At 41.9% G+C, this 10,658-nt stretch overlaps 1 long non-coding RNA gene across 2 annotated transcripts; it reads right to left on the reverse strand.

Annotated features, from left to right (window-relative positions):
• Nucleotides 1–5,777: 5,777 nt before the first annotated feature.
• LOC133712574 (uncharacterized) lies at nucleotides 5,778–7,425 on the reverse strand. 2 transcript variants are annotated; one of them, XR_009847482.1, is made up of 6 exons: nucleotides 7,180–7,425; nucleotides 7,002–7,081; nucleotides 6,697–6,814; nucleotides 6,380–6,558; nucleotides 6,073–6,155; nucleotides 5,778–5,962 (listed from the first exon to the last, which is right to left on the reverse strand). It is a non-coding gene; the product is annotated as an uncharacterized LOC133712574 (long non-coding RNA). The 2 variants fall into 2 exon arrangements; XR_009847483.1 differs by having other exon boundaries at nucleotides 5,778–5,979.
• Nucleotides 7,426–10,658: the final 3,233 nt, after the last annotated feature.

Here is a 10,658-nt window from a genome sequence, read left to right on the forward strand (position 1 = left end):
TGAATAAAAATTTCAGAGTGTTTCTGAGTTTTCCAGAGATTGGAGTGTTGGTGTGAAGCCTTGTGTGTGAGTGAGAAACCTGGGAGGGAATCCTAGTTCTTAGCTTTCACTTTCTACCCTACAAACCTGTGTGTTAAAGCCCTATACCTTAGAGTTTGTTGATCCTGGTGCCTAGGCAGTGATTATACTGCATCAGTTTTGGTATCAGAGCTGGACAAGCTCTGGTGTCTCCTAGCTCCAGCCAAAAGAAACTTCATTTAGCCATGGACCTTGAAACTTTGGCTAAAACGATAGAAGGTTTAGCCGCCCAAATTGGTCATCTTGAGACCAGATTACAAGATCAGGCAGTTGCTTCTGACAGTCGTTTGGCAGAGATTGAAGCTTCCATCTACAATGAAGAAGAAAGTGTACGTGGGGAGCCGAGGGTGCAACCTAGAAGGAATGTTTGCAGACAAAATGTTCGACGTAAGAATGGGCAAGATGGACATGATCCTGAAGAAAAAGCACTGAAGTCTATGAAGATTGAAGCTCCTAGTTTTGATGGCCAGCTGAATGCAAAGGTTTTCTTGGATTGGTTATCAGACATGGATCATTATTTTGAATGGTATGAGTTGTCTGAAGATCGCAGGATAAGGTTTGCAAAGATGAAGTTGGTGGGCAAGGCTCGAGATTGGTGGTCTAATGTGGAAAGACAAATTGCGAGAGATGGTGAAGAACCTATTGCTTATTGGGATGAGATGAAAGAAAGGCTGAAGGAGAAGTATGTTCTTTTGTCTTACAAGGAACGCTTGCTTGACCAATGGCAATCTCTTCGTCAAGGAAGCATGACAGCTGCTGATTATATTGATAAGTTTGAAGAATTTATGGGGAGATGTAACATCACCGAAGACCCATCAGTAACTCTTGCTCGTTTCAGGACAGGTCTTCGTCCAGAACTTCAAAGAGAGCTGATTCCTCATGATGTACATTCATTAGAGCGAGCTTATCAATTAGTGTTGGAATTGGAGCGCTACTTGAAGACCCCTACAACCCCTGTGTACAAACGGTTTGATCAGCGGAACTCTGAGTTTCGTCCTAGCACCTCTGGAACAAAACCGTCTCCATTCTCTAAGGGCTCCAATACTTCCAATTCGCTGGTGAAAGCTGAAAAAGGAAAGGGATTACAATCTGGTATGCGAGGAGAGGGATCTATAAGGTGCTATAGATGTCAAGGTTATGGTCACTATGCTGGTCAATGCCCAACTAAAGAGCAAACTCGAAGTTTGTTTGCAGCAAGCACAGAAGAAGAGGCTGATGCTCAAGGAGAATTGGAGGAAGAAGTTTATGAGCCTGAAATTCCAGCTACTGATGATGATTTGGAGGGTGAACCTATAGACATTGTTCAACCAAGAATGGTTGTGGTTAGATGCACTTTGACTCAACCTAAGAGTACTGAAGATTGGCGGAGAACAAACATTTTTCACACTTATGTTAAGTGTGGAGACAAAAGTTATAAAGTCATCATTGACAATGGAAGCTGCATCAATGTCGTCTCCCCTCAAACCATCTCTAAATTGGGTTTGACCGCTGCTGATCATCCTCAATCTTATTGTGTGGCATGGATTGACAAGTCTTCCATTCCCGTGACACAGCGATGTCAAGTTCCTATTCAGTTTTCGTATTACAAGGATACTGTTTGGTGTGATATGGTGCCGATGGACGTGGGACACATTCTTTTGGGCAGACCATGGTTGTATGATCAGGATGTAACCATTTCGGGCCGTGCCAACTCATGCTCCTTTATTCATGAAGGAAAGCACATCAAGTTGAACCCAATCCAGCCCAGATCAGTCCCCCAACCGACACTTAGCAAAGGAGGGCAGCAATCAAAATCACTTAATATCATCAGTCCAAGACACTTTGCAAGGGAGACAACAAGTGATTCTGTTATTTTTATATTGATTGCAAAGGAATCTCACCCTTTGACTAGTTTGGAGTTGCCCCCGGATGTGAAATCAATCCTTAACAGTTTACTGATGTATTTGCCGAGGACCTTCCAAATGAACTTCCTCCTCTCCGGGATATTCAACATGCAATTGATCTGGTCCCTGGAGCAACATTACCTAATTTACCACATTATCGGATGAATCCAACCGAGCATGCAGAATTGAAAAGGCAGGTTGATGGGCTTCTTGCAAAAGGGTTCATTCGAGAGAGCCTTAGCCCATGTGCTGTTCCTGCCCTTCTCACACCAAAAAAGGATGGCTCTTGGAGAATGTGTGCGGATAGCAGAGCCATCAACAAAATCACAGTCAAATATCGGTTTCCAATACCGAGACTTGATGACATGCTTGACATGATGGCAGGAGCTACTATCTTTTCTAAGATTGATTTGAAAAGTGGTTATCACCAGATCTGCATCAGACCTGGAGATGAATGGAAAACCGCCTTTAAGACAAAGGATGGTTTGTATGAATGGTTAGTCATGCCATTTGGACTAACTAACGCACCCAGCACCTTCATGAGAGTTATGACACAAGTTTTGAGGCCGTTCATGGGTAAGTTCTTGGTTGTCTATTTTGACGATATTTTAATTTATAGCAGATCCAAAGAGCAACACCTTAATCACTTGAAGCAAGTCTGCACAGCTCTTAGAAGAGAGAAGTTGTTTGCAAACATTAAAAAGTGCTCATTCATGTCCAATGAAGTTATCTTTTTGGGATTTGTTGTGTCGTTAAAGGGAATGCAAGCAGATCCAGAGAAAGTCAAGGCTATTGCTGATTGGGCAGAACCAAAAAACATACATGAGGTGCGTAGTTTTCATGGATTGGCTACCTTTTATCGTCGATTCATTGCTGGGTTCAGTTCTATCATGGCTCCCATTACTAATTGCATAAAGAAAGGGGAGTTTCGGTGGACAAATGCTGCTGCAAAGGCATTTCAGGAGATCAAAACCAGAATGATTAATGCTCCTGTTATGCGCCTTCCTGATTTCACAAAACCTTTTGAGGTTACATGTGATGCTTCAGGTGTTGGAATTGGTGGAGTTCTAAGTCAAGAGGGGCATCCTATTGCATATTTCAACGAAAAGTTGAATGAAGCCAAGCAGAAGTACTCTACCTATGACAAAGAATTTTATGCAGTGGTTCAATCCTTACGGTATTGGAGACATTACTTGCTGCCACAAGAATTTGTCTTGTATTCTGATCATGAGGCTCTGCGATATCTCAATTCGCAGAAGAGATTAAACCCACGACATGCAAAATGGGCTGAATTTATTCAAGAGTATACTTTTGTGCTGAAGCACAAATCTGGAGTGGAGAATAAAGTAGCAGATGCTCTTAGCCGCAGGAACTCACTTTTATACACTATGAGTGTGGAAGTGGTTGGATTCGATAATCTGAAAGAAGAGTATTTGAGTTGTCCAGACTTTGGAAGAATATATTCAGCTCTCTTGGAAAAGCAATCCAAAAGCACTGAGTTTGTTCTACAAGATGGGTTTCTTTTCAAAGGAACCAAACTTTGTATTCCTTGCACGTCGGTGAGAGACTTCCTAATTTTAGAGCTACATGCTGGTGGGATCGCTGGACATTTTGGGAGAGACAAAACCATTTCTCTTGTGGAGGATCGCTTCTATTGGCCTAGTCTCAAACGCGATGTTGCTAAAGTTGTTGAACGATGTCGTACTTGTCAGTTGGCAAAACACAAAAGGCAAAACACAGGGTTATACACCCCGCTGCCTGTCCCACATACTCCTTGGCAAGATATTAGCATGGATTTTGTGCTTGGGTTGCCTAAGACTACACAACGACATGATTCCATTTTTGTGGTTGTGGATCGTTTTTCTAAAATGGCTCATTTCCTTCCTTGTTCTAAGACATTTGATGCTTCTGAAGTGGCCAAGCTTTTCATGGATGAGGTTGTTCGGTTGCATGGTTTGCCTAAAACTATAGTGTCTGATCGTGATGTTCGGTTCATGAGTTATTTTTGGAAGACTTTGTGGCACATGTTGGGCACCAAACTCAAGTTTTCATATGCTTACCATCCGCAAACAGATGGGCAAACTGAAGTGGTGAATAGAAGTTTGGGAAATCTGCTGCGAAGTTTGGTTGGTGAACATATCAGGTCTTGGGATTCAATTTTACCTATTGCTGAGTTTGCATATAATAATTCAGTTAACCGGACTATAGGCATGAGCCCATTTGAAGCTGTTTATGGTCACAAGCCCAGAGCTCCAATAGATCTCATTCCCATGACGGTTTCACATAGGCCATCACAGTCAGCTAATGAATTTGCAAGTCATATTCATGAGCTGCATGCTGAGATTAATCGTCGGATTAACAGGAGCAATGAGCAATATAAAAAGGCTGCTGATGTACATCGAGCATTCAAGGAATTTTCAGTGGGAGACTTTGTCATGGTTCGAGTTAGACCTGAATGTTTCTCTAAAGGGAAGGCAAAGAAGTTACAAGCTCACAGCATTGGACCTTTTAAAGTATTGCAGAAGGTTGGAACCAATGCATATGTGTTAGAACTCCCTCCAGAAATGGGAATCAGTTCTACTTTTAATGTGGAGGACTTACTGCTCTATAGAGAACCTATGGTGCCTGTGTTGCCATTTTCTTCTGAATTTTCACCAATCACCCCACCTTTGCCTCGTTCTAAAGTTCCTAAGAGAGATGTAGTGGAAAACATTGTGGATGAGCAGGTTGTTTCGACAAGACAAGGTGGCTACCAGAAGTACCTAATTAAATGGAAGGACAGACCAGATTCTGACAAGACTTGGGTAACTAAGGAGGAGCTGCAGTCACCCCACCTTTGCCTCGTTTTAAAGTTCCTAAGAGAGATGTAGTGGAAAACATTGTGGATGTGCAGGTTGTTTCGACAAGACAAGGTGGCTACCAGAAGTACCTAATTAAATGGAAGGACAGACCAGATTCTGACAACACTTGGGTAACTAAGGAGGAGCTGCAGCGCATCGATCCAGATATTCTGGAAAGATACTACAACTTTATCTCACCGGAGGCGAGTTCTTCCCAGCCGGGGAGAATTGATGAGGACATCATAGCCAAATCTTTTAAGGTTTATGAGCGAAAGAAATGGAAAAGGAGAGTAGCTAGTCATTCCCTTTCCATATGGTTTGATTAATTGCTTTCATTATAGAAGTCTCTAGGCAGGTGTCTTTCAATTTCAGTGTGGAATTTTAAGGTTTCTTTATTATTTCAGTTTCAGTTAGGAGTTTAAATTCCTTTATTAGGTCTTTTATGCTTCAATTTTGTGAAGTGTAATAGCCCTATCTATGAAAGAGTCTTTAATGCTAGTTAATATGAGCTATCTGCTCAAATATAAATAAGTGTAAGTGCCAAGTGGCCAGATATGTCGTGATGAATAAAAATTTCAGAGTGTTTCTGAGTTTTCCAGAGATTGGAGTGTTGGTGTGAAGCCTTGTGTGTGAGTGAGAAACCTGGGAGGGAATCCTAGTTCTTAGCTTTCACTTTCTACCCTACAAACCTGTGTGTTAAAGCCCTATACCTTAGAGTTTGTTGATCCTGGTACCTAGGCAGTGATTATACTGCATCAACTAGTCACAAAAAAATAAAATGGTAAAAAAGCAAGGTCTTTAACATCTTGTAATTCTTGTTAAATTATCCATCATCAGCAAATAACAGAACTGTTTAGTGAAAATCATGAGAAAAATTACAGGATTCTATTGTCACTAGTCAAGACTCATAGACATCCAAAAAAAAAAAAAAAAAACAATTAAGACACATAGAAAAACTTCGAATTCAAAAATTTCCCTATCTTAGCATGATACCCTTCTACAAGATCACCTAATCCAATCTCCTCCCAGAAATCATCATCCCATCCACAAGCTTCCATGTCTCGAGAATCTTTCTCATTGTTTTGCTGCATATGTGCATGACCAAGATATGTCCATTTGCAAACTGTTGTGCAGAGACTACGTGCATCATCTCCTGTGGCCCTAAAGATATGCAAAAGCTAAGAGTAAATAATAAATTGAAGTTTGAGGGGTCTTATACAGCCTGGATTTTTTGTTACGTTTATGAAATGATTTTCTGCAGATTCACGTACCTGTATGATAACCAATCACTCAAGTCCATCCACCTGAAGACCATTGACCAAGATTCTGGCAGATTTTCTTTCACCCATAAAAGCTGCAAAAGATGGTATCTATCTTTTAATAAATGGGAAGAAAAAAAAACCATAGGAAAAGAGAAAACAATATATGAATTCATGTACAAAAGAACATTAAAAATAAAAAATAAAAAATGAGCATCTTGACTAGGTACATCTACGGCAATTTTTGATGCACAAATGTAGATGCATGTAGCTGCATAAAATATAAACCACACCATGACCAGACTAGCTGTAGAAGTACCTTAGGAGGCTGCATCTCAGGGGAAAGAGCTCCACCACAGTACTGCAGGACGGGTGAGTTGCGTGAATTGATCCTTTCAGCTTGTTCTACAGCTCTATGGTCCATCCATACTATTATGTTTCTTCTTGAATCACCACTCCAGGAAACCGTAACAGGAGAGCCATCAGCATCCACTGCAACTGCAGAGAGAAAACATTTTACGCTGATTAATGACTATACATAATTTTCAGCCTTTCCATTGTACTCCAAGCAGCTATGATAACCAATTTTGTTTCTAACACAAAAGTACAGTGACACATAAACAGGAAGCCACAAACCTAGTGAACAAGTAGCCGCGAATCCCAGACCCTTCACTTCATCCCCGGAAACTTCTGCAAGGGAGCATGCTGCTTTTACAGCAGCACTTATTGCATGTCAGATATCCGTCGAAGATTGCTATTTCAAGACAAACAAAAAGTTACAAGCAGTAAACACAACGCTACATTTCGAAACCACAACTACTATTCCAAAACACATAATATCCTCCACATTAATTTCAAATTACCACCATAAGTATCCATGTAAATTATAATACCGCCTCTACTACAAGTACTAATGAAATTCACTTGTTTCTAAGCATTACCTCAACGCAATCACCGTCCTTCCAAATCTGAATCGGACTGCTAGACGAACCTAGAAGCTTCCCATTCTCATCAAACACACCTATATACAACAACACAATTAGACTACAGAATTTCAAAACTCCAATAATTTCGATAAAATTACGGTTTTGACATAAGAGAGAAACGATGTGAGGGTACCTGCGCGGGCGCTGCCGGTGCCGACGTCGACGCCGAGGAAGACGGAGCGGGCGGTGGGGGTGGTGGTGGCGGAGACGGCGGAGGTCATTTCGAGAGAGATAGAGGAGTATGAGGAATAAGCGTTTGAGGGGGAGAAGCGTTGTGATGGATGGTGTTGTGGGCGAAGGAGTGGCGTTGAATCGGAACGAGTCCATTTACCAGACATTTCGCTTTCTCTCTATTTCGCTTTCTTTGTTTTCTTCTTCTCTTTCAACTTTCAAGGACAAATGATCATCACCATTACGCTGCTTAATCAATTGAGTTTTTGTCAATTTATCTCATTTCTAGAGATTTTTTTTTCCACTTACCCCATTAAGTTTTTTTAATCCCCTCTTACCCAGAACACTCTAAGGAGGTATTCCCTAATACTCCATTAAGATTTTTTTATTTTTTTAATATCATTTTACCCTCATCCTTTTGTTACTTAGAGAGAGAGAGAGAGAGAGAGAAAATGGAAGAGAGAGAAACCATATGATACTTCGCCGGAGCCGGTCATCGGCCGCCGAAGTCCGTCACCGATCGCAGGAATCCATTCACCGATCGCCGGAATCCGGTCATCGATTGCCGGATTCCGGTCACCCGCCGCCGGAATCCTGTCACTGGCCGCCGCCCATCGGACTTTTCTGAAAACCTCACCGGAAAAGTCTATTGCCCCCCAATAAAGGGGCAATAAAGGTCTATTGCCCCCCAATAGACGTCTACTGGCCCCCAATAGATAGTTCAGTTGTTGGAATGGGAGCTAATTTCCCTAAATTTAGACAAATAAAACTTTGATTAAAGAAAAAAAAGGGAAGTTTACATCAATTTAAAATATCTATTGCCTCCCAATAGATGTCTATTGCCCCCAATACCCTTTTCTACAACCTATACCCATCAAAGTTTGATGATGTAATATGAAATGCCCAATCACATATTTGGGCAATAAATTGTAAGTTTACAAAAAACTTTGGAATGATTTCATGTAGTAGAGGAGAGGCAATACATTTATTTGTCATAAAATAAAAGCTTACAAAATAATAAAATATCAAGAAAATAATAACTTGTGGATCCTTGATGGTTAATGTGAGATGCTTCTAAAATGGTAAACTTTCAAAACCAAATCCGGCAACGGTTGGCTTTACCGCAACTCAAAGAAACGACGTCGTACAGAGGCATGGACTCCTCGTCCTCCATTTCTATTAAACCGCCACTAAAACCATATCTCAGTCTTCCAGTCTCTCTGATCATTCTTCTTCTCACTCACTCCAAAATGGCGAGTCGAATCATTCTCGTGTTCACACTCGGCGCTCTGCTCCTCCTCTCCTCCCGCCCAGCTCCCTGCAAGGACACCGCCGTCGATGACGACGAGGATCTCAGCTTCCTCGAAGAGCCGACCGAGCAGGGCCACGACGCGGCGCCTCACTATCCAAATCCAGACAAATTCGACGGCGAGACCTACGATGACGCCAACGACTTCTCCGATTTTGATGAGGGCGATCATGAGGCGTACAAGGAGCCGAAGGTCGACCAGAAGGACGTCGTCGTTTTGAAGGGGGCGTACTTTAACGAGACGGTAAAGAAGAACAGCCGGAGAGAGAGAGAGAGAGTGAGTGAGTGAGTGAGTGAGTGTGTGTGTGTTTGTAGTGTGTGTGTGTGTGCAGATCGCGGAGAGAGGAGAGAGAAAAAGTGAGAGTAGTGGCAGGTGTAATTAATTAATTGGGAAATTACTGGTCACTCCTTCAACTTTTGGGGCGTCGACAGTTCAGTCCCTCGTATCATAATTTTAACAAGTAGCTCCTCAGACATTCAAATCTTGCACAATTTGGTCCAAAATGACTATTTTACCCCTCACTTCCTTTTTTTTTTGTTTTTTTTTTTGTCTCTCTCTCCCCCCCCCCCCCCCTTCTCTCCTCGATCTGTTCTTCATCGTAACCATTTTACCCAGAAAATATATCCATACCAATATCATACCCAGGAAGCTTATTTCTTCCTAGTATCTATTCTCAGACAAAATCAACTGATCTTGATTCTTTTCTGAATAAACCCAAATCATACCCACAACTTATAACCACGTTTTTTGCTCAAGATCAAGCACAAACTCATACCCGGAAAACCAAGAACAATTTCTATTCTTCAATACACCCAGTACCCATACTATACAATCAATTATAGTAATTGAATCTTATGTTAACTCAATTATATAAACCTCAATTATATCATGTTGACTGCAATTATATGGTTTATGCCATCCAGAAGACAAGAATTCAAGATTCAAGATCAAGTGGAAAATGGATTTGCTGAAATTTGAAAACTTGAAATCAACCCATTTCAACAATTCAAGGCTACGGTCTAATGGGTCAATACCATTCTAAGAAGTAAGAACCAACAGTCCAACAACTCAACTAGTTACAAGTCATAAGATCAAATCGAGTAATCGACAAATCATCAAATATTCAAATGGAAATCGACTAAAGATTGGAGGAGGAGAGGACTGAGGAGCCGACCTGCCTGACCGAGCCGTCGCCACTCGCCTAGAAGCAGAAGCAAACGGAGACCCGAAGAGGGAGAGAGAGTTCAGGGGCGGTACCTGGAGGGAAGAGGCGGAAACGCTGAGACGGGTTGCTGGAGCAGTCGGGAGTGCCGGAGTGCTCCAAGGACTCAAGGAGGAAATCGAGGAATGGAGGATTGCAGTTAGGGCTGTTCGGCGGAGGAGAAAAACTAGCCCAGAATCTGCAGCACAGCATTTACAGCACCAGCCCTTCCGACGACCAGGAACCTGTGACCCCGAGATCTTGAGAAGCTGGTATCATCGACACCGGCGAGCCAGACACCGGCGACCAAGAAGGCCAGATCGGCCGCTCCTGTTTCGACAACCCGGGGTGCACACGATCTTCGTCTTCGACTTCTAATCCATCGATCACCTCTCTCTCACGATTTTTTTATGTTTGGGTAAATGGTTAAGATGAAGAACAGATCGAGGAGAGAAGGGGGGGGGGGGGGAGAGAGAGAGAGAGAGAGAGAGAGAGAGAGAGAGAGAGAGAGAGAGAGAGAGAGAGAGAGAGAGAGAGAGAGAGAGAGAGAGAGAGAGAGAGAGAGAGAGAGAAAGGAAGTGAGGGGTAAAATAGTTATTTTGGACCAAATTGTGCAAGATTTGAATGTCTGAGGAGCTACTTATTAAAATTATGATACGAGGGACTGAACTGTCGACGCCCCAAAAGTTGAGGGAGTGACCAGTAATTTCCCCTTAATTAATTAAGTTAACTGCAAAACTGTATTTTTACTTTAAATAGAGTAAGTGGGAATACAAATTTGTTGCTGGGGTAAGTGGGATTATTTTGGCCAAATTTGGTGCTTTGGGTCAAGGACCGTAATCAATTTCTCTTATGTTTATCTCTTTCTCAGTTTTCAAAGATTTTTTTTTTTTTTTTTACACAGAGAGCCTCCTCAGTTTTCAAACGTAA

The sequence above is a fragment of the Rosa rugosa genome, chromosome 5 (assembly GCF_958449725.1).
Source record: "Rosa rugosa chromosome 5, drRosRugo1.1, whole genome shotgun sequence".
In the NCBI taxonomy this organism is placed as follows: Eukaryota; Viridiplantae; Streptophyta; class Magnoliopsida; order Rosales; family Rosaceae; genus Rosa; species Rosa rugosa.